This window comes from Pinus tabuliformis, chromosome 2_1, assembly GCF_031772625.1.
Source record: "Pinus tabuliformis cultivar Carrire ecotype Pingquan chromosome 2_1, CPIR1, whole genome shotgun sequence".
Lineage (NCBI taxonomy): Eukaryota > Viridiplantae > Streptophyta > Pinopsida > Pinales > Pinaceae > Pinus > Pinus tabuliformis.
Genome location: NC_142299.1, coordinates 630,746,080 through 630,769,793, shown reverse-complemented (window position 1 = coordinate 630,769,793; position 23,714 = coordinate 630,746,080). Strand labels below are relative to the sequence as shown.

Genomic DNA, 23,714 nt, shown 5'->3' with positions numbered 1-23,714 from the left:
AATCCTAAGCAACAATGTTATGGTAGAAGTATGGAAGATTGAAGAGGTGGAATGACAGAAACAATGGAGTGCTAATTAAGGTCCCAAGATCTATACATGATGAATACATTTGTTACTAATTAGAATATGTAAATTTGTGCTCATACAGGTATTGTAGGCTATCGAATAACATAAGTAAATTTGTAATTACCACAAGTGCTGTTACTACTTAGCAGCAAAATATGCAACCATGAATAAGAGTGAAATTGGCCGCTTCATTACACTATTTCAGAGGGAGAAAAACATACATGAAAATATAAAAAAGGGGAAACATATTGTATATTGTTCTGATTGGAATCACCAAAGAGTTTCATTCATCCTTCAAAATGATTCCAATTCACTAGTCCATTTACATTTAGCAAGGTATCGCTCAAGTCCCTCATGAACAGGAAAATAGAACCAAAATTCGAATCATAGAATTTGGACCCCTCAGATGCAGAATTCAGGAAACTCTATTAAGTGTTTCTTCCACCTATTTATAAGGAGAGGGGGAGCTTTGACTTAAAAATTACAAAATATCTCATCGAGAGCTCCAGCTGTCTGATCGAATAGTTGTCTCAGCATGTGATGGATTTTTTGCCCAAATGATTATAATCAGGATTTGATTCCTTTCTTTAAAATCCAATAAATACATAATAAACAAAAATAAGGAAAGTTGAATGATGGTGAGGAAAATATCTTCCAGCCGTCCTTGTAATTGCCTCTAATCAAGCCACGTCTCTGCCACGATGATTCATTCAGTTCGCCTGTCACTTTCCTCTTTAACCACTCGAATTCCCCACTCTATCGAGTCAGGTGCGATCAAATCTAGTGGCCTTGGTAGTGTCACATAATCACAACTACTGACTCTGCCATCCCCTTAACTTCTTTAACATTGTACATGAACTAATCATGCCCTATGAAATAATCACACAAGTGTATCAGAGCTTAGGTTGTTCGAGGACTTTAAAGTGAACAATCAACACAAAACTGTGAATTCCAACCTCCGATTGGCCCCTCTGCCTTAGCCCCGAGGCTTGGATGGAAACTGCATGATAGAGGCCTAGGGACTCAAGGCCTAAGCCTTTAGGGGCTTAAAACCCTTTAGCTGGGACAAGGGCCGATTATTTGAATCATTACATCACTACAACGGTCCCAACATACAACTCATAAGGCCACAACACATATGCAACTGGGCCTTGTTAAATATTGAAACTCAGCCATTGATGATTTCATAACATTGTATTTAGTGCACCCTCCCAAAACTTGTGACATGTGACGTGTGATGTGGCCCGATCCACGTGGAGAGGGAATGAGGAAGGGCCTGCGCCAAGGCTTAAACCCATAAAAACCTTTAATAACCTCTCTCCAATTTATAAAATATTTGATTAACCTTCCACCCAACCATTGATCAACATGCATGAAACACGCATGGTTATGTCGCACGCTTCATGCCACATGTCCACATTGCTTTGGGCCCACTATATTGGGTGTTTCCTAGATATTCTTATTTACAAAATATCAATTATGTGCTGCTCCATTTTTGCAATTGTCGATATGTGATCACCCCTTCATGCTCGGACTTGCCTTTGGTTCTTCAGACTATTTGTGACTACGGGCTAGCCCCCACATTGAAGCTCCTCTATCACAGGATTTAATTGGAAGATGTTAACTTTATGCAGTAACATCACTCAACCTGCAACCATTGATTTGCGACTTGATGTCATCCTCTGCCACATGTCACCTTGTGAGTGGTGACAAGTGTCACCCTTTTTTGGCTTCTTATGACCCCTGAAAATGTCAAATATGCCTACCACGTGTCCACCGTATTATCACGTCATGATGGCGTCAACCACCACTTGGAATATCGAAACCAATCTCTTTTCACCATGTGTCACTTATCAGAACCAATCTTTGTTCAACATGTGTCCCTTATCGGAAGCAATCTTAAGTTGCCACACATCCCGTTACAGGAGAGAGAAAAGGCCCGAACCTGTTTTGGTTTTTCGCTAAAATCCTTTGTTAAGTCATCTTCGGTCTTTCCTAATGTTTCAACACTGAAGGCACTATCCCGACAATTTAACACTATCGATGTTCACCAATCGCAACTTTGTTAAGGTTGACATTTTGAAAATGACGATCGTCAATATGCAATATGGCCTGGACCTACCAACTACCAAAATTTTTGGACCTTCGATTTGCGGGACCTTTGATTTGTGGGACCTATGATATTGTGAGACCTTCGATATGCAAGACCGCCGATATGCTCTTATCCTTCATTTCAAAGGCAACAAAACCCTTAAACTTCAACATGCCATATCTTCTGATCCAAAAGCCCATTTTTCGACTTCCACATACCATTGTAAATATTATTCCAAGTACTATCCAATGGAGGTGGTATGGTTTCGAATTTGCGTCCTTATGTGGCTTGGAAGATGACTATAATTTTTTTCTCCTTTTTACTTTGGGAAACTGAAAACACATTAGGTAGTAGGTGACAACATTGGTTCCAACTGGGGACAGTGCCTTGCTGGCAAGGTGCTGAGAACCTGCAGACCAGTAGCCTTCACCATTGGGCATGGATTCAAAAATATAATTAATCTATAAAACCATAAAATCTCCATGGAAATTTGTTTGTAGGGAGTCCTTTCCTCATCAAACTGAAATACATAAATATAAATTCTAACAACTAGAAATTAAATTCTCGGCTAGTGAGCTTATTTATATACAACTCCTACTTATGTATAGGGCATCAATTAACCTAAGTGAGGTCAACCCTCCAATGGTGCCAGGTTAGAATTTGGGCACTGGACCTAATGCCTCCATGTTGCTGAAATTTTAAAATTAAAACAAGCATGCCCCATGAAAAATCTTCAAACAAAAAACTTGATGCATACTCCAGAAACAACCTTTGTTGCTAACCAAAGAATTTTTCCATGTAGTCAACTACAGGATCATAGAACTAATGAGAAAGACTTGCAACTTCCTCATATTCTTAAAAATTTTGTAGAGCAACATCCTATTGGTTAGGGCAGCCATAAATATTGTTCAACTCTTCAACTTTAGGTTTTTAAAGAAAAAATGGTTGCTAGTCTTTTGCTACCCATTTGTCAATGGGTCAATTCTCTTGGAAATTTGCAATATAATCTTGATTTTCTGAACCATAAGAGTCATAGACTATAGAATCTACTAAGGATTCCCCATAGGAATATTTCTATAGCAAGCAACCACACACACTACTTGGTCCTTCAACTTTGGGCTCTTCTTGAAAAATTTGTTGTTGGAAGCCCTCTCCCAATTGCTTGTAAATAGATCCCTTTGACCATTTGTAATAGTCTCAACCTCCTCTAAATTATATGAATCATATATCAGAGAATCTTCATCAACATCATTACTCGCTTCTTGAACTTGTTCTCCATTTGAAGGATGTGAATCATGAACTGGAGCCTCTTTGTTAACCTCCTGGTGGGCCTCCTCTTTTTTTGCAGCTTCCCATAACTGAGACTATTGTGGTTTTGCATCACTCGACTCCCCATCGGAGTCATACGAATCATAATAAAGAGAATCATACAATTCAGCAGATCAAGACCTCTAAGGGTTTGCATGCAGCTTGATGTTGTCTCCTTCTTCGCTTTCTTGATCATTGGGTGATGATTCTTGATGCAAATAGATATCTTCTTGGAATGGAGTCTCACAAACATCTTCAGTAGGATCATTAACCTCATAAATATTTTCATCATTGAAATATGCACAACAATCTTCAAACAAAGCATCTGGTGGATATAATCTTTTTCAATAATGATTGAATGCTATGTGAAATCTCTTTAAGGAAGATATGTTGCCATGAGGTAATGTTCTATACCAAACTCTAGCATGATCATCTAAAGAACACATGAACAATTTCATTTGTACATCTTCAAGAACAATACCTGTTGTTCCATACATTCATGAAAGTCCTTGAGGTGTTGGTCCGTCCTTCTATCTGTGTTTCCATTGAATCTTGGCAAATAGGTATTCCATTCATGAAATGAAGGGACATGATTGGGATAACCAACAATAGAAGAAAAATCCAGTGGGGAAAATTTGTTAGCCAAGGATGCAGGAATGGCCATTTTGAAAACCCCTTTAATTGAATGACCTCAAGCTCAAACGTAGGGGAAGTTTTCTCATGTTTAGCATCAGAGCGAGTATGAGCTTGCTTGAAATCCAAGATGATCAAATAAAGATATAGACAGTGGAATCACCGAGATGTTTACCATAATATTCGAACAGTGGAGTAGCCAGGGTGTTTATAATGAAATTCAGACAGTGGAATCTCTAAGGTGAGATATCTTCAACCCACACTTTCCTTGCTCACCTGATAGAGAGAATGTAAGAAAATTTCATACCTAGGGAAAAATATTTTGATTCATTCCCTGACAATGACCCCAGAAAGATGTTGTCACTTTTTTTAGCACCTGTAGCACAATTGCTTCAAGAGATATAGAAAGCTTCCTAGAGATAGCCTATGGGTTGATTGTAGACTAGTGCCTAGGACATCTTAAATGAGATGAGTGCTTTTGGATATTATGAGTAGGGATTTCTGCTGCAGTCCAATTGTCACTTAGTTGGAAAAAATAATGAAAGGGGCTTGGTTCAATAGTCCTTCATCAAGGTAAACTGAATCCAATACATGGATCTGAATGCACGGGGGGTAAATCAGGCCAATCTCAAAGAGAAATGTTTATTTTTGGTGGCCGACACACAACAATAGGCAACTTTAATATTAGCATTGTATGAAAATGAAGAGGAGGAAAGAGAGGAGGGGATTCGATGAATAGAGTAGGAAACAAGACAGAATCCTAAGCAACAATGTTCTGATAGAAGCATGGAGGACAGAAGAGGTGGAATGACAAAAATAATGGAGCTCTAATTAAGGTTCCATGATCTATACATCATGAATACATTTGTTACTAATTAGCATATGCAAATTTGTGCTCATACGGGTACTGTAGGATATCAAATAACACAAGTAAATTTGTAATTACCATAGGTATTGTTACTACTTAGAAGAAAAATATACAACCATGAATAAGAGTGAAACTGACAACTTCATTACACTATTTCAGAGGGAGAAACACATACATGAAGTGATTAAAAAAGGGGAAACATATTGTACATTACTCTTATTGGAGTCAGCAAAGATTTTCATTCATCCTTCAAAATGAGTCAAATTCACCAATCCATTTACATTCAGCAAGGTATCACTCAAGTCCCTCATGAACAGGAAAATAGAACAAAAAGTGGAATCAAAGAATTTCGACCCCTCAGGTGCAGAATTCCATTAGCCCTATTAATTATTTCTTCCCCCTATTTATAAGGAGAGAGGGAGCTTTGAATTAACAGTTACAAAATATCTCAGCCAGAGCTCGAATTGTCTGGTTAACTAGTTGTCACAGCGTACGATAGCTCTGTTGCCCAAATGATTATAATCAAGGTTTGATTCCTTTCTTTAAAATGCAAGAAATACAGAATAAACAAAAGTAAGGAAAGTTGAATGATGGTGAGGAAAATATCTCTCGATCGTCCCTATAATCACCTCTAATCAAGCCATGTCTCTACCATGATGATGCAGCCAGTTCGCCTATCGCTTTCCTCTTTAACTGCTTGACTTACCCACTCTCTGGAGTAGGGAGAGATCAACTGTGGTGGCATTAGTAGTAACACAGAATCACCATTGTCGACTTGTCCATCCCCTTAACTTCTTTAAAATTCTATAGGAACTAATCACGCCTTGTGAAACATTCACACAAGTGTATTGGAGCTCAGTCCGTTCAGGGACTTTAAACTGAACAGTCACTGCAAAAATACGAGCGTCGATCTCTGATTGGCCCCTCCACCTTAGCCCTGGGGCTTGGATGGAAATTGCATGATAGAGTCCTAGGGACTCAAGGCCTAAGCCTTCAAGCGCTTAAAACCATTTAGCTGGGACAAGGGCCGATTATTTGAATCATTACATCACTACAACAATCCCAAAGTACAACTCAAAAGGCCACAACACATATGCGCCTAGGCCCTGTTGAATATCATAACTCGGCAATCAGCAATTTCATAACATTGTATTGGGTGCACCCTCCCAAAACTTTTGACATGCGATGTGCGACGTGGCCCGATCCATGTGGAGGGGGAATGAGGGAGGGCCTGCGCCAAGGCTTGAACCCATAAAAAATTTTAATAACTTCACGCTGCTTTATAAAATCTTTGATTAACCTTCCACCCAGATATTGATCAACATGCATGAAACATGCATATTTATGCTTCCCGGCTCATGCCACCTATCCACATTGCTTTGGGCCCACTATATCGGGTGTTTCACCGATATGATTCTTTACAAAATGTCAATTATGTTCTTCTCCATTTTTGTGATCACTAATGTATGATCACCCCTTTATGCTTAGCCTCGCCTTCGGTTCTTCAAACTATTTTTGACCATGAGCTAGCCCCCACATTGGAGCTCCTCTATTGTAGGATTCAATCAGAAGATGTTAACTTGATGCAGCCATATTCCCCAACCTATGATCATTGATTTGCAACATGACGTCATCCTCTACTACATGTCACCTTATGAGTGGTGACACGTGTCACCCTTTTTTGGCCCCTTATGACCCCTAAAAATGCCCAATATTCCTACCATGTTTCCATCGTATTGTCATGTCATGACGACGTCAACCATCGTGTGGCATATCAGAACCAATATTTGTTCACCATGTGTCCCTTATCAGAACCAATCTCTGTTCACCATGTGTCCCTTATCGGAACCAATCTAATGTTGCCAAGTGTCCCGTTAGAGGAGAGAGAAAAGGTCAAAAATTATCTGGTTTTCACTAATTTTTTTTTTAAACTCATCTTTGGTCTTTCTCGACGCTTCAATTCTAAAGGCACAATCCCGTCGATTTAACACTATTGGTGTTCGCTGATTGCAACTTTGTTAAGGTTGACATTTTGAAAACACCGATCTTTGATATCCAATATGGCCTGGACCCCCCCGACTACTGATATTGCGGGACCCCTGATTTGCACGACCTTTAATTTGCATGACCTTTGATATTGTCGGACCTCTGATATGTGGGACCTTCGATATGCTCTTCTCTTTCATTTCAAAGGCAACAAAACCCTTAAAATTCAACATGCCATATCTTCTAATCCATATGTCCATTTTTGGACTTCCACATACCATTGGAAATCTTATTCCGAGCACTATCCAATGGAGATTGTTTGATTTAGACTTTGAGTCATTCTATGGCTTGGAAGATGACTACCAAATTTTCTACTCTTTTGTACTTTGGGCAAAACACATTTTGTAGTAGGTGAAAACACATGCATCAACACTTAGTCAAATATTCACTCAACATCACACTATATTTCATATCTTCTTTTCTTTAACATTCCCCTTGGGCAGAGCTGGGTCCCCTTGCTCGGATTTCACTGTGCACAGCTAGCTTTGCACAATCTAGAGACTCAAGCCTCTATCTTGGCTTCTGGAATTGCGTAGAGCCTAGCTTGGGTTGGCTCCAACTGCGGACTGCGCAGTTCCAAGAGCCAGTATCCTAGTTTGGCCAATGAGATTGTGTAATGAATAGTCTCTCCCAGGCCTTGGCTGGGACTGGATTGTGCATTACGTAGTTCCAGTCATCAACCTCCCACACTGACTGTTGGGACTGCGCAATGTGCAGTTCCCACAATCAAGCAGTCCCCTTTATCATCCATAGCTACACAATCCTTCGCATCATGATCCCAACTTGCTACTTGATCTTGTCTTGAATTTGTTTTTCATTTAGATAACATTTTCTTGCCATGAGTATCCTCTATGTACCACATGTACAACAATTGTTGAGCATCTCTCTAGAAGTTACATTTAACATGGCATCCAAGAGAGTTTCATCAAAGGAAACTACCAAGAGCAGTACTAGGGAATTATTTGAGAAGATATCAGTGGATTTACCAGTATATGTAGATACTCAGTTTTTCATTGATAAGGGAACAACATTGGCATGACAACAGATCAAAGACAATTTTGCAAAGGACTTCAAGGCAGACTTAGAGGAATGACATGTTTATCTTAGCATCCAGCGGTTAGGGTTATACAAGGTTGCATGCAGGTACCCCGCATACCCATGTGCAGACATCATCAGCTAGATTGTCTCACATACAGTTGAGAATACTATGAAATTGAGCAGTGTCAGCAGGAGAGAGGTTGCCACCTTCAAAGCATAGATATTTCATCAAATGTATCACTTACCCGAGTTGGTGAAGTGCATGGACTCACTCTTCTATGCCACCCATAGATATGTGAACATGAGATATATTGTCAAGTGCTAGGTGAAGGAGCCATCAAAGTTTAGATAAAAATCTACCCATGTTTACAAGATGAAGTCCCTCAAGAAGTTTTACAAGTTCTTGATCATATTTTCCTGCAAAATATATGGTCAAGAAAAAGCAGAAAACTTTCCTGAAGGGTGGGTGGTCTAATTGGACCAGTTGGTGAATGATGGGAGGCCATTCAATTGATCAGATTTTTTGGCTCATCAGTTGAAGTCCCATGTGGCTAAGGCTCAAAGTCTGCCCAAGAATGAGCAAGCAAGGTTTTACATGTCCGCATACTTACTAGATGCAATCTGTACCCAACAGTGGTTCCCTGGCATGAGCTAGACATGGACACCAAAAGAGATTGTCATCAAAATAAATTGCAAGTTTTGTTCTGACTGCAGCTATCAAGGAGTGATGTCAAGGCTAACTACCCATTTTATCATCTCGTTGTACAAGCTTATCTTTGAGCAGGATCCACCTTGCATGTCTCGAGAAGTTGTAGATTTTAACCCTGTACAAAAATTACATGCATACGAATTCTTGAAACAGAAAATAAACAATGACGAGAGCATAAAATATAAAACAAATATACACAAAGAATTTCCCCTGGATCCCACAACCGGGACTACCAAATTTATTTTTCATTATATTCCTTTCAATGTTACAATATATACATGTCGAAGCATCCATAAAGCCCAATCTATTAACCCTATATTGGAACATAACCGTAGTTCCCTTGACCGGATCTATAAAATACCATGGGAAGAAAACCATCATGCCCAAAACCATGTGTGAAAATCACGCACAAAACCATAGGTTGGTCCGCCCACCTAATATAGGGTCCAAAAAAAACTTCCTCGGGGCACTGCGCGGACCCTGTAGAGGGGGGCTATCACTCCCCTCAAACCCCCCTATTGCGCCTAGCACGATGAACAAGGGGAGCTATCCCCCCCTATGCGTGGGACTAGTCACTGAAAGAATATAACACACACCCCAACATTCTATCACTTGTTGATTTCTTTCCACAGGGGGCCACAAGAGATCTTAGTCATTGGTCCAACCCAACAACACCCATTGTTTCTCTACACCAATAAAACTTCTTAGTGCTCACAAACTTCATCAATGCATCTTTCGCATTCTTTAAAGTGTCTACCTTTACCAGCAACACATTTTTGTCCTCAGCCATATCCCTCACAAAGTGATACTGAACATCAATGTGCTTTGTCTTTGAATGATAAGGAGGTTTCTTTGCCAAGAAAATTGCACTTTGGTTGTCACAGTCTATCCTTATAGCTCGTTGTACCAACCCCATACTTGAACACAATCTCTATAACCAAACTGCTTCCTTTCTTGCATGAGTGGTTGCCATGTATTCTGCCTCTGTAGTTGAAAGTGCCACTACAGACTGTCTTTGGCTCATCCAAATGACTACACCTCCAAATAGGTTAAATACATACCCACTTGTAGATATTCTCTAATCCAGAGATCCAGACCAATCTGCATCAACAAATCCACAAATGTCCATTACTCTATCCAACCTTGGTCTTCTTTAGTAGCACAAACCATAATCACTAGTGCCACACAAATACCTGAAAACCCGCTTCACTGTTGTCCAATGCTCCTTCCCTAGTTTTGGCATAAACCTGATCAATACTCTTACTGTATGTGCAATGTCTGGTCTAGTACAAACCATTGCATACATCAAGCTATCGACTGCACTTGTGTATGGAACATGGGACATGTCCTCTTCCTCTTCTTATGTCTTGGGAAACTGTTCAGCAGATAACTTTATACTGACAAGAATAATAACCTTCACTGATTTACTATCCTCCATATTAAACCTTTGCAATATTTCCTCGACATAATTCCTCTGGTTTAACCAGAGCTTCCTTTTTTCCCAATCTCGTTTAATTTACATGCCCAAAATATAGTTTGTAGCGCCAAGATATTTCATGTTGAATTTGGAGGACAATTGGGTCTTCAATTCCTAGATAATTTTTTTGTTATTTCCAATCAGCAACATATCATCCACATACAAGACCAATAAAATAACACAGTCACCAATTAATTTAAAATACACATAGTGATCTTCTTTACTTCTGGTGAAGCCAAGTCCCCGTATATATGTATCAAATTCTGATACCACATCCTTGGTGATTGTTTTAACCCATAAAGAGACTTTTTTAACCTGGATATCAGTTATTTCTTACCCTTCACCGCAAAGCCTTTAGGTTTCTTCATGTATATCTCTTCTTCCAGATCCTCGTTAAGAAATTTTTCCTTCACATCCATCTGTTCTACCTCAAAATCAAAAGCAGCAACAACAGATCACAATAATCTAATAGAAGCAACCTTGGCAATAGGAGAAAAAATATCACCAAAATCAATTCTCGACACCTAGGAATAACCTTTTGCTACCAACTGAACTTTTTATTTCTCCACCTTCCCTTGTTCATTCATCTTCTTCTTAAACACCCATTTGTTGTCAATGGGTTTCCTTCCAACCATCAACTCCACCAGATCGCAAGCCTCATTTTTGTGCAAAGATGCCATTTCATCAACCATGGCCTCTTTCTAGAGTTTTCCATCCTCTAAATCTATTGCTTCCCTGACAGTTCTTGGATCATCATGAGTAATAGATAGTGAAAAATTTTAACAAAAATCATATGGACTATACCTTTTTGGTTGCCTTCTTTCTCGAACCAATCTTCTCATAGCTGGAGTTTGTGGCTCTTCATCTTCTAATTCCTCTTCTATTGTAGAGTCTGATTCTTCCTCCTTTATCTCAAACTCTATTTTCTCATGTTCATTTGGTAGGATTTCATGTCTAATAACATCTTTCACCTCTCTAAACACCACATCTTGGTTGTATACAACCTTCCTTGTTTCTAGGTTCCAAATCTTATAACCTTTTAATCCTTATACCCAATAAAGATGCACCTTTTAGATTTATTATCAAACTTGGTTCTTTTCTCCTTTGGAACATGTACATACACATCACATCCAAATATCCTTAGATGTGAAAGAGAGGGTTTCTTAGAAATCCATACCTCTTGTGGAGTCTTATCCTCCAACACGGATGAAGGTGATCTGTTGACCAGCTAACATGCAGTCTCCATCGCCTCTCCCTAGAATTCCTATCCTAATCTGACACCAATGAGTATGTGTCTTGCCTTTTCCATCAATGGCTTGTTCATTATTTCTATCGTGCTATACCACACTGCTTACAAAACTCTTCAAATTCCTTCTTGCAAAACTCTCCACTGTTATCGATCATCAACACCTTTATCTTATTCTCTGTTTGGTTTTCCAAAAGAGTCTTAAATTCTTTAAACCTATCAAAGACTTCAGATTTATTCCTGAGGAAATATATCCATGTATTCCTTGAGAAGTCATCTATAAATTATACATACTACATAGAATTACCCAGTGATGGAATCCACACAGATCCAAACACATCACTGTGCAGAAGCTCTAATATATGTTTCACCCTCTTAACACCAGAGGGGAAATTCACTCGATTCTACTTCCCATATACACAATTTTCACAGAAATCAAAATCCAAAGAGAAATTATACATACCTTCTACCATATCATTACCATGAAGTATTCGAAGGCCCTTCTCTCCAATATGTCCAAGCCTTTGATGCCATAGCATGGTATTTTCTCCAAAGACCACTAGATTTTATGCTCCACTTTCAGGAACTACAGAACTGTTGCACCCATCAATAACAGTGCTACCCTAAAGCTTGTATAGAGTTCCAATTTGAATTCCCTGCATCAATACCAGAGCTCCCCAAGCCATCTTGCAGGTATCTTTGTCGAACATTGTTTTTACACCTGCATCATCCAACTTGTTTACAAAAATTAGATTTCTGGCCAATGCGGGAATATGTAGAACACCCATAAGTGTTCTAATCCTTCCACCTTACAACTTCAACTTGACTTTTCTGCGACCAACGATTCTAGCCTTCCTAACATCCCCTAAGAAGACATCACCGTCGTCATATTTATCATACTTGCAGAACTACTCCCTATGGGGAGTGAAGTGAAAGGATGCACCTGAGTCAATCAACCATGCCTCATGATCTACATGTGTACTTGAAGGAGAAGCCAAGTAAACATCCCCACCTTCATTTGAGGTGGTTTTTGCCTCTGCAAAAGGAGCATCATTAGATCTCTTTCCTTTCTCAGGAGATTTAGATCTACATTCCTTTTTAAAGTGCCCTTCCTTTCCGAATTTCCAGCACAACTTTACATGTTTTCCTGGAGATTTATATCTCCCTCTAGATTTAGATCTCCCACTCGAGGTTTTTTTTATTTTATTTATTTTTTGTTATGGGACCGTCCTTGTACAGACAAGGCATCACCATTATGGCCCTCCATATTTTCCCATCTCATCCCCTCCAACAACAAGGATGAGACTATTTCATCAAACTGCAGGGTAGTCACATTACTACCTATCGCAACAACCAGACTATCCCACGAATCTGGTAGATAACACAACAAACTGATGCACTTATCTTCATTTGAAATTTTTATATGAACAGATAAGAACTGGCTTACCATAGTATTAAAGGTGTTCAGATTCTCTGTCACCGAGTCTCCATCCTTCATCCTCAGGTTATGTAAAATTTTCTATAGGAACAATTTATTCACCATAGACTTAGATTGGTACAAAGTCCATAACTTGTCCCACAAAGCCTTCACTGAAGCTTCCCCTGATACATTCAACAATAATGAATCTGAGATACACAATCGTATTGTGATCTTTGCCTTCCGATCCAACTTTGCCCAGTCTTCAGCTGGCATTGTCGTTGGTTTAGTACATCTGCAATATACTAATCTTTATCCACTAGTAGATCATCCATATTGCATTTCCACAACTCAAAACTCTGACCATTAAATTTCTCGATCTCTATCGTTGCACTTCTCTCCATCTTCTTTCTCCACAAGAATCGATCCCGCGGATCTCTCACTAAACAAGGTCTACCATAGGCATGAGCAAAACCCCTCAGCAGTAAAGGCATCCCCTTGAAGCCAAAACAACTCTGATACCAAATGTAGGTTTTAACCCCGTATAGAAATTACATGTATATGAATTCTAGAAAAAAAATAAACAATTGCGAGAGCATAAAACATAAAACAGATATACACATAGATTTTCCTCTGGATCCCCTAGGACTACAAGTTTGATTTTTCATTATATTCCTTTTAATGTTACAATACATATATATACATGTTGAAGCATCCATAAATCCCAATCCATTAACCCTGGATTAGAACATAATCATAGTTCCCTTGACCGGATCTACAAAATACCATGGGCAGAAAACCATCATGCCCAAAACCATGTGCAAAAACCACGCACAAAACCATAGGTAGGTTTGGCCACCTAATATAGGGTCCAAAAAAACTTCCCTGGGGCGCTACCCCAGACCTCGTAGAGGGGGCCTACCACCCCCCTCAAACCCCCTGTGACCCCCCCGCTGCGCCCTGTGCAACAAACAAGGGGGGCTATCACCCCCCCATGCATGGGGCTAGTCATGGAAAGAATATAACACACACCCAACAGAAGCAATGGAGGAAATAGAAAACATTGTAGATTGGTAGGGCTCACCAGGTGGTACCTTCATCAGAGATTTTTCCAAAGAGAATCCTCCACATGTTCTACTAAGGTATGCCACTGACAAGTTGATCGTGCAAGAAGTTTCATACCACCTCGCTACAGGGTTGTCAACAGCACTACATAGGAAGAAGAAAATATCATGGCCCGCTCTCCCTTTTCATATCAAGTTATACAATATTAAGGGATTGAAATATGTAGATTTCGATGCTAAGGACATAGTGAAATTCGAGTTCGGCATCAAGAAATTTAATCTGTATGATCCCCACGGTATTTGCTAGGACCAGTGTGCGATAGTTTACTTTCCATGGATCCACGAGACATTTAATTGGCCAAAGGAAGACCCTTGGAGTTATTGTTACAATGTCTACAAACTCCATGAGCCGATCAGTATAGCGAGAACTTGGAGGGTTTCTCTGCAGAAAACAATAGCTTTGGAAGAAACAACAATAGCAACAGAAGGCAACAATTTAATATAGGACAAGGGAAAGAGGAAGGTTGCTAAGAACCCAGAAAGAGAGAAATTTTGTAAGATGAAGGTAGATCCTTTCCTAGAGAAGGTAGTTTTGGCAGCGAAAGCAAAGAGGGAGAAATGGATGAAGAGAACAGAGCGAAGGAAGAGAGAAAATAAGAGGTTGTAGGAAGCAGAACTGAAGCTACAGGAAACAGAGAAGAAGTTGAAGAAAGAACAAGAGTTGAGGAGGAGAGAAAGAGAAGAGATGTAGAAGCAAGAAGAAGAACAAAGGCAAGGCACAATGACATAGGAAACAACGATGATACAGGTTGATGAACCAAAACAACGAGAAGTTGAGGAAGAGGATGAACATATGCAAGATCAGGAGCTTGCTCAACAGATTGAGAAATTGATTCAAGTGAAAAACATGGGGTTGGAATAAGAGCCACAGAATGAATACAGTGACTTGATGCCGAGAGCACCACAGATAATCGCTCAGCCTCCACCACCTCCAGTGTTGGAACCAGCTCCGAGCGAGCAAGGAGATGTTGTTCTCCTTGATGATGATATAGTCATGGATGTGTGAAATCTACCATTTGACAAGTTGCAAAAGAAGAATGTACAAGCATAGAGGAAGAACTTTTTAGATGATCATGTATCACCTGCATTCGCTAAGGAAAGGATGATTGTGTTGGACACTAGGAAGCATCCAACTGTCATTTTGCAAACCATCTTGGCCTATGCATGAAAAACAAGCTCAAATGTTCAGTATCTGACGACCGAGAATGAACAATTGGAAAACTTGCAAGTGGCCAAGAAAGAGGAAGAACAACTCTGAGCATCAGTGCATAATGAAGTTTCTGCATTGGGGGAGATGAGGATAGCGATACTTGCTAAAGTATCAACACTTAGTGATACCATGCAGAAGCTCTATGACAGATTTGTCATTGTGCATAAAGAATTTTTCCATGTGCATTGCGTACAACAACGAAGCAAAGAGTTTGTTCAAACTCTCAAGAACATACATGCTGCCAATGCCCATGTACACGAGTGTACAATGTGGTATAAAGAGGCCCCTCTTAACTTAGCAAATAAGATGAAGCCACAGGAAGAGGTGGAGAAAGCGAAGGTCGAAGTCTTGATCCAGAACTACGAACAACTCAGCCCATTCATCGACATCATACAAGCCTCATATGTGTGGTTGTACAATAGTCTTGATGTCATGGTGAGAAAGAATAGATCCCATCAATCAATTCCCTCACTGATGCTAAACCCAAGAACCAAGTCCGGCTAGAGATTTATGAGTACTTGGAGCAGCTAAGACAAGAGGCCACCAGGGAAGACTTGGAGTTGAACGCACACAACATGCATAAGTACATTGGTGGTCCTGTCAAGGTCAACACCATGTTGCTCATGCTTCAAAATGAGTTGGATACATGTTCCAAGACCATATACCCAGATGCCATGGAGGCAAGAGTCCGCTTCTAAAGAGAAACCATCAAATAGTTTGGGGGCACCATCACACGGTACCAAGCTTGGCTTATGAGACTCAGAAGCACCAAGTGGATGTTGTTGAGCTATACTTTCCCCAAACTTCAGAATCATAGTGTTGTGTCTTGTTAGGCTGTCTCAAGCCTATTTTGTCTTATATGGGTACATGTGGAAAATGTAATATTATTTGTAAATATGTTGTAAGTGAAATTCCAAGTGTCAATATTGGAATATGAAAAGTCATAATGTAACATAATGTGTCATTTAGTGAAGAAGTTGAAGAGTCGTGAGAGAATTCAAACAGTCACAAAGGGGAATGTCAAGGGTCACGCCACCCTTTGTTATAAATAGAACCTCATAACTCATAGAACAAGCGTTTTGGGAGCCAAGCTTTTGGCTAGCCTTAGGCTTATAAAAGGTTTGGGAGTATTGTGAAGAGCCTTTGCTTCCCCATAGCATAGATCGAGTATATTTTTTTAGAGGAGTAGGTGTTATTAACTGTAATGTTCCACTATTGGGGCTAGTGGTCGTCAATGGTGTATGTATGGATGGAAATTTCACTTATAATAATAAGATCAGAGCCAACATTCTTTCATGCATATGTTGTTAATATAGTAAGACTATTCTTGTTGTATTGGAAATGCATGTTATTTAACTTACACATATGCTTATGAACTACTTTGTATGCATCTGTACAAATCTTGTTGAATGCGTGTTGTTAGATTAACGCATCACATTAATATGTGGATTATTATGCATTTTAGCTTATAATGTCATTTCGCTCGTGTGTCCCTTTCAAGTTCCGCACTATTACGGGGTTCTAAGGATGCACACTTCCTTTTCCCCTCCATGTGTTAGAACTTTCATGCATCGCACTTGACTCTCCACAGGATCATACACTTGCTCTGACCCAAATTTATCATACTTTCTTCTACGCACTACCGTGTTCAAGACATTACACTACCATCCACTGCTGAGACTCATACTCCAACGGTGTGAAGTCTAGTTAAGACTTCATATTGAAGAAATCCCCTAAATATTAGCAAGCTCAACAAATATCATTCATTTATATAATTTGAAATAAATTTTTAAATTGGTACATAATTAATTAATTTTTTATGATAAATATATTCAATTTACTTTATATAAATATATTTATAAAATAAAATTGATAAATTATTTATATTTATTTAAAACCTTTAAAATTATACTATTAAACACATTTCTAATTATAATTATTATAAAAAATATATATTAAAAACACATCTTTAATAATAAATGACATCATAGTACCATTGTAGATGCCTAATTAAAGTAATAAGATGCTTCAAAATCATATTACATCACGTTTTTTTTGTTTTTAATGCATTTTATTTATTATGAAGTTTAGTTTGTTTTGTTTTTTTTTTGTTTTTTTGTTTTTTTTGTTTTTTTTGTTTTTTTTTTTCTTCGGAAAGAAAAGTTGAATTGTATTATAATGAGTTTGTATAATAGAGTATTCATATAAAATATGAGGAATATAATCCATAGGATGAGTCTGAACAGAGCATATAGCCTGGACACAATAGCAGACCTCCCCAGCACCAGCTGGGACCAAAAAACGGAGATAGTTTACGACATAAAATAGATACAAACATATGCCATGACAGATCTTGACGACATAAACAGATATAAACATATGCCAGGACATATCTAAAGAGATAGGACAAAAGAAAGGCACAGAAGAAACCAAAAAAAGGAGAGTCAGAATCCCGGGATACAAAAGTCCTGTATGATATAGGATTCCCTGCCAACAGAAATCTTCAAGGACCATGCACCAGTTTCCATAAGGAGCGCCTCCTTAGATAGGCAATCCGCTCTCAGGTTCCAAACTCTGTAGATATGCTGGATTGTAGACCCCTGCAAACATCTCCAAAAAAACATAATTCGATCCATCCACACAGAGAGGTGAGGGCAATTGACAAAACCTTTTCCATTTACATGATCCACCATTGTTTTGGAGTCCCCATAAACAGAGATGGTCTTGATGTCAAGAAAACAACAGAAAGCGAGGAGAGCCGCAAGGGCCTTAGCCTCAGCCAGGCTATTTGTACCCACACCTGCATTCCAAGAGAGATAATATTGAAGATTCTCGTCCATTTGAATGAACACACCTGCTCCACATGAGTTTTGTTGGGATGCGCCGTCGAAAAAGGCCCTCGGGGACCTGAACGAAGGAGATACCTGCACATTTCTATTGACAGCACTAGATTTTGAAAGGATTTTGGGAATAGAATCATAGATGAGAATTATACTTTGACAAATATCCTTCAGAGGTTCCTTTGCATCGTTAAAAAGTTTGTTATTTCTCCATCTCTAGGCACACCATAAGACAATTAAAATGATCGGTCTCCACGATTCTTTTTGCTGGCTCCACCATATAAAAGCTTCTTGAGAAGAGGCATGAGAAAGCTTATAGATTTCGTGCACTCTTTAGGATATCATTTGGTATCAAGCTCTTGGATCAATTCATCCTAAAGTCTTGTATCCAGGAGTTCCGGGTGTATAGTCAATGGTCCATAAGACCATTGGTGTGGTAACTGTATTACTTAGGTGCTTTGTCTGGTGTCAGGAGTCAGGAGTCAGGAGTCAGTAGTCAGAGTCAGGAGTCAGTAGTCAGAGTCAGGAGTCAGGAGTCAGAGTCAGGTGTCCGTTGTCAGGAATCAATTTTTTGGTCAGGAGTTTTTGATCAATTTAATATATGATGCCAATATTTGGGATGCACTGTGAGTGATGGTGTGCTGAAGTCTACATCTCTCATATAAATGATAAAGGTTGATGCCAGGACCAATCTTTAGGAGGCACTGTCAGAGTTGGAGGTGTTGAATTCTTCATCTTAGAAAAGATAAAGGTTGGAAGGTGGGCAGGCCGAAGGCTCATGTGTTCAGATTTGGCTGTGTTGAAGTCTACATCCTCTAGAAATGATAAAAGGTTCTTGGAGGGCTCTAAGGGATGTTTGGTTGGAAGGTGGGGTGATGGGGCCCCATCAAGGTTGGCCGAAGGCTCAAGGTTGGCCGAAGGCTCATTTGAGCCTGCCTTGCCAGGTGAAAGTTATATAGACCTTAATCATACTAAATGGTTTATTTATATAATAAACCCAATTCATGAGGATTAGTTTAAAAAGAGAAATATGTATAAAGATTTTAAAAACATGATATCTTAATAATTTACATTTTATCTATTATTTTAAAAATATATTTTTAATTTAATTATTAAAAATTTAACAATACTAAAAATGATAATAATATTAATAATAACTATTTCTATCCAACTAAAAAAATTTAAAAATTTAACCAATAATAAAAATGATAATAATAATAAAACTATTTCTATCACATTGCAACTAAAATGACCGTGAATATTCACAATATTAGTAAACATATATAGTATACGACTAAATAAGGGAGAAGCAATTTGAATATTCACAATATTAGTAATGTATGCGACTAAATAAGGGAGAAGCATAGTTCAATCCAAAATGGGAGGAGATTCAATTCTAATTTTAACCAATTAAATTTTCATTAATTACTCAAAAATTTTAAAGCCGTTATTACACTATATATATTTTTAATTATAAATTTTATTTATATTTAAGAATTCTAAAGAATTATGTTTTTGTTTCTAAGGCTTTTTTATATGCATTTCCGATGATGGATAATACTATAGTGACATAAGAAGGGACGAAAAGAATGAAACGCCCTTGGCTACTGATGTCTCATTTTAAGAAAAACTCGAAAATTAGTTTATTATTTTACCGTATCAAATTCAACTAAATTATTTAATTCATATTAATTATTTAAATTATATATTAGTTAATCTTTCGGAGCAAATTTTTCGACCAAACCTCTAGTGCAAAACTTAAAAAAGAATTGTACTTTACAAAATTTGATCTCTATAAAACTAAATTTAAAAAAGACTTATATATATATATATATTTCATTATACATATGTAATTATTAGCGGGCTTCGGCCATATGTAATTATCAGCAAGCTTGTCATATGTTGATTTTCCCTCTGAAAAAAAAAATGTTTTCCATTATATATCTGCAATAATCATTCAATTTTATTATAATTAATTTGATTACTAAAAATACATTTTTATTACATACACGTATTTCATCCCATTTGGAAAACTGACCTCCAGCTCGCCATCCCTCCCCCTCTCCGCCCCCTTTGGCTTTCCTTCACCTCCCATTTCTCACACCAGGGGATCGTCCAACATGGCAATAAAGACTCCCTCATCTGGTCCATCGACTCCAATATCCATCACGTCTCTGTCCGGAAAATATACTCCTCCTCCATTGCTGATCTCCCCCCTCTCCCCTCCATTTTTCCGTTTAAGCTCTGGAAGGCCCCTTGCCCTCTTAAAACCATCCTTTTCTCTTGGCTGCTCTTCTTCGATAAAAACCTCTCCTGGGATGTTTTACAGAGGAAAGGCTGGCACGGGCCTGGCAGATGTGTTCTCTGCCTTCAGGAGAATGAATCCAATTCCCACATGTTTCTTCAATGCCCTGCTGCTCAAGCAATCTGGTATGAACTATCGACTCTTCTCAGTTTTCCTCACTGTACATTCTCCTCCGTTCAGGATGCTTTTTTATGGTGGGCGGATCAAAGCTCCGCTAGACAAGCTCTCTTCTGCCTCACATGCTGGAATATTTGGACGTGGCGGAACCGGCGCATTTTTCAGGCCTCCTGCCTGCCCCTGCTCTCTATTCTGCCACTTATCATGGGATCCATGCCCTCACAGGCTGACTGAAGAAGCTTCTTCTCCATGCGCGTTGGTGCTCAGGTTTCTGCATATATGTATATGTTTTCTCTCTAGCCCATCTATATGACTGTTACATGTTTGTTTTTCCTGTTTTTCCATTGATCTGCCGCTGTCTCAAGCACAGCAGATGCTCTATCTCTTTTTGATATTCTGGTCGACACATACGCCCTCATTCTCTCTCCATCGTTTATGATGCTTCTCCATGCACAGCAAATGCTCTTTCTATTATACTTTCAGGTCGACTCATGCGCCGTCTTACTCTCTATCTGGCACTCATTCTGTTGAATATCCGACGCAACTTCATTTGCGCTCATTCGGATCTTTCATCCATATATTTTCCAAGATTATGGTCCTCAAAATTGTAACATGATCAATATATTTTACTCAATATATAACATGCTGATTTTTTCCTTCTGAAAAAAAACGTATTCTATATAGATTTAACAATTCAAATTTACTATTTCAATATATTTAACATTTTTTGAAAATAAAACCCATAAAAAAAATATTAAAAAAACAAAACAAAACCACAAAATAAATAAACTGCGATTAATTTTTTTTCCTAAAATCATTTGTCGGAAAATAATCCATTTAATATAAAATTGGCTTACCGCAAAATGTCGATAAACAATTACTCATTACAATAATTCTTTTTTCAATATAATCACTTTACATACAAAACTCTAGCTACTTCGTTGGCAATAAAGCCATTAAATTCCAAGGGCATTAACAATGAACGTTTGAAACGCGATACGTACACATCTGTGAAACTTATCATTTATTTTCATTATATAGTGTATTAGAAATCGCTTTCAAGGAAGTAGATCGTCTCTGCTTCCGTAGCTTAGAGGTAGAGCGTTCGCTTCGTAAGCGAAAGGTCGCGAGTTCGATTCTCGCCGGGAGCTTTCTGCCTCGAATGTTTTGCCCCCTTCGGCTTCGGGTTAATGTCTAAACGAAAATTATGGGAGGCTGGCGGTTATCTTGGTGCTCATGGTTGCCATTTCTGTATTTTCATTGATGAGCAACACACATAAAATTAACTAGATTTTCCCCTATGCTTTTGTATTTTCATTCGACAGTACTAAAAAATTAAATAAACTAAATTTTGCTGTTACCCTTATGGGAGGCTGGCGGTTATCTTGGTGCACGAAAATGCGACTGCGACCGATAAATTATGGGAGGCTGGCGGTTATCTTGGTGCTCATGGTTGCCATTTCTGTATTTTCATTGATGAGCAACACAAATAAAATTAACTAGATTTTCCCCTATGCTTTTGTATTTTCATTCGACAGTACTAAAAAATTAAATAAACTAAATTTTGCTGTTACCCATGTTTGTATATGGGTTTGATGTATATATTGGAGGTATGGATAAAGTGGTGGCTTTTTAAGAATTCATTCGACAGTACTAAAAAATTAAATAAACTAAATTTTGCTGTTACCCATGTTTGTATATGGGTTTGATGTATATATGGGTGGATGTCACGTACCCATAAGTAAAACTACAGTAAACAATTTTTTTTAATATTGACTACTCTTACATATATTACAACCTTTACTTAACATGTTAAATACATGGACTTTGACTTTTACTTAACCTGCATACGAAATCACAACTCAACTATAAAGAATCATGATGCTATGTTACATGTCAATGCACATGCGTTAACACAATATATATATTTGTTTTTGTCAACTGTTGATTGCCGCTCATAATGTTTCACGGGCTAATGATATGGTTTTCGATATACAAATTACATGATGTGATACCCGGTATCACAGATGGCAATTATTTAATGTTTGATCTACGGCAACTACACTTTCCATATTCCGATAAATCTACCGGATGTGCTGGCAAGTCCGGCTCTGACCTTAGTCCGCATGGTAGCGTTGATGAAGCCCACCTGGCTAGATCGACGGTTGGTTGTCATGCGGCCATGTGCTTGTACTGTGGCCTTGGACTTGTTGCCTCCGCGCCAAAACCTATCCCGAGGTCACCGGTTATCGGACGATGCAGATGGCTCACCGCAGATCCACGGCTCCAACTGTGCCACGAGTCGGTAATTGGGCTGGCTTACTTATATGCCAGTGCTTGTTTCGCGGCTTTAGTCCTCCATTTCATTATGCAGCGTTGTAGCTGCAGCTCTGCATCCTTCCATCGCTGTTTAACTTTCTCTGTCACCCGAGGTTCACTGGCATGCAACCATGGCTTCCAGGCCCTGCATACTTCGTCATTGATGGCGTTGATTATACCAGGTCTCGATTTCGCAGGTAATGAATTATTCCTTCCAGAGCTTGTGTTCACAGTTTACATTTTGGTTCTGCCAGGTTTGTGCTAATGTGTATTCATGGGTATGCAGATGGTCACCGCCCATGCCTCTGGAGTAAGGGGTTTCCTTCGTTCGTCGGCTACCCAACACCGGTAAGGGTTTGAACACTGGTTCTATTCGCATGAGGTTTGTTTTAAGAATTAGCTAAGATATGATTCCCTTGGCAGGGATTACGGGAATGTCCCAAATTCCTCTCTGTTCAAGCTCGGGTTCTCTTTTGCTATTGAGGCCGAGAAGTATCAGTTCATGTATGCACATTTTGGTGTCGTTATTGTTCTATTTTCGTAAGACTTGACTGGTTCTTCTGAACCGAGCTGTAAATCTAATTGTTAACTCTGTTTTTGAACTTCAAGGCGTTCCTGCCTAGTTTAACTGTGGAACATTTGTGTATTCAAGTGCACAATGATATATTTATACTCAGTTTCTTTTGCATGGATAAATATACTTGTTCTTTGTCGTTTCGATATCATGGATAGCTTCGTGCCGGTGTGAGTAGCTGTATGTATTCCGTCAAGGCACTGTGCATGTATTTTCTTAATGTTTAGGAATGTAACTTTAGTTATGGTTGCCGGCTTGGTGCCTCGACCAGCCTGTCGTAAGCTACGGCTCAGCCGAGGGGTTTCACTAAGCAGCATATCAATGT

At 38.8% G+C, this 23,714-nt stretch overlaps 1 long non-coding RNA gene and 1 other non-coding gene across 2 annotated transcripts; both read left to right on the top strand.

Moving 5' to 3' along the window:
- Nucleotides 1-21,575: 21,575 nt before the first annotated feature.
- On the top strand, nucleotides 21,576-21,647 carry TRNAT-CGU (transfer RNA threonine (anticodon CGU)). Its single transcript has one exon. It is a non-coding gene; the product is annotated as a tRNA-Thr (tRNA).
- A 1,188-nt stretch (nucleotides 21,648-22,835) lies between these two features.
- Nucleotides 22,836-23,535, top strand: LOC149202134 (uncharacterized). Its single transcript, XR_016253501.1, has 4 exons — nucleotides 22,836-23,012; nucleotides 23,102-23,163; nucleotides 23,239-23,282; nucleotides 23,336-23,535. It is a non-coding gene; the product is annotated as an uncharacterized LOC149202134 (long non-coding RNA).
- Nucleotides 23,536-23,714: the final 179 nt, after the last annotated feature.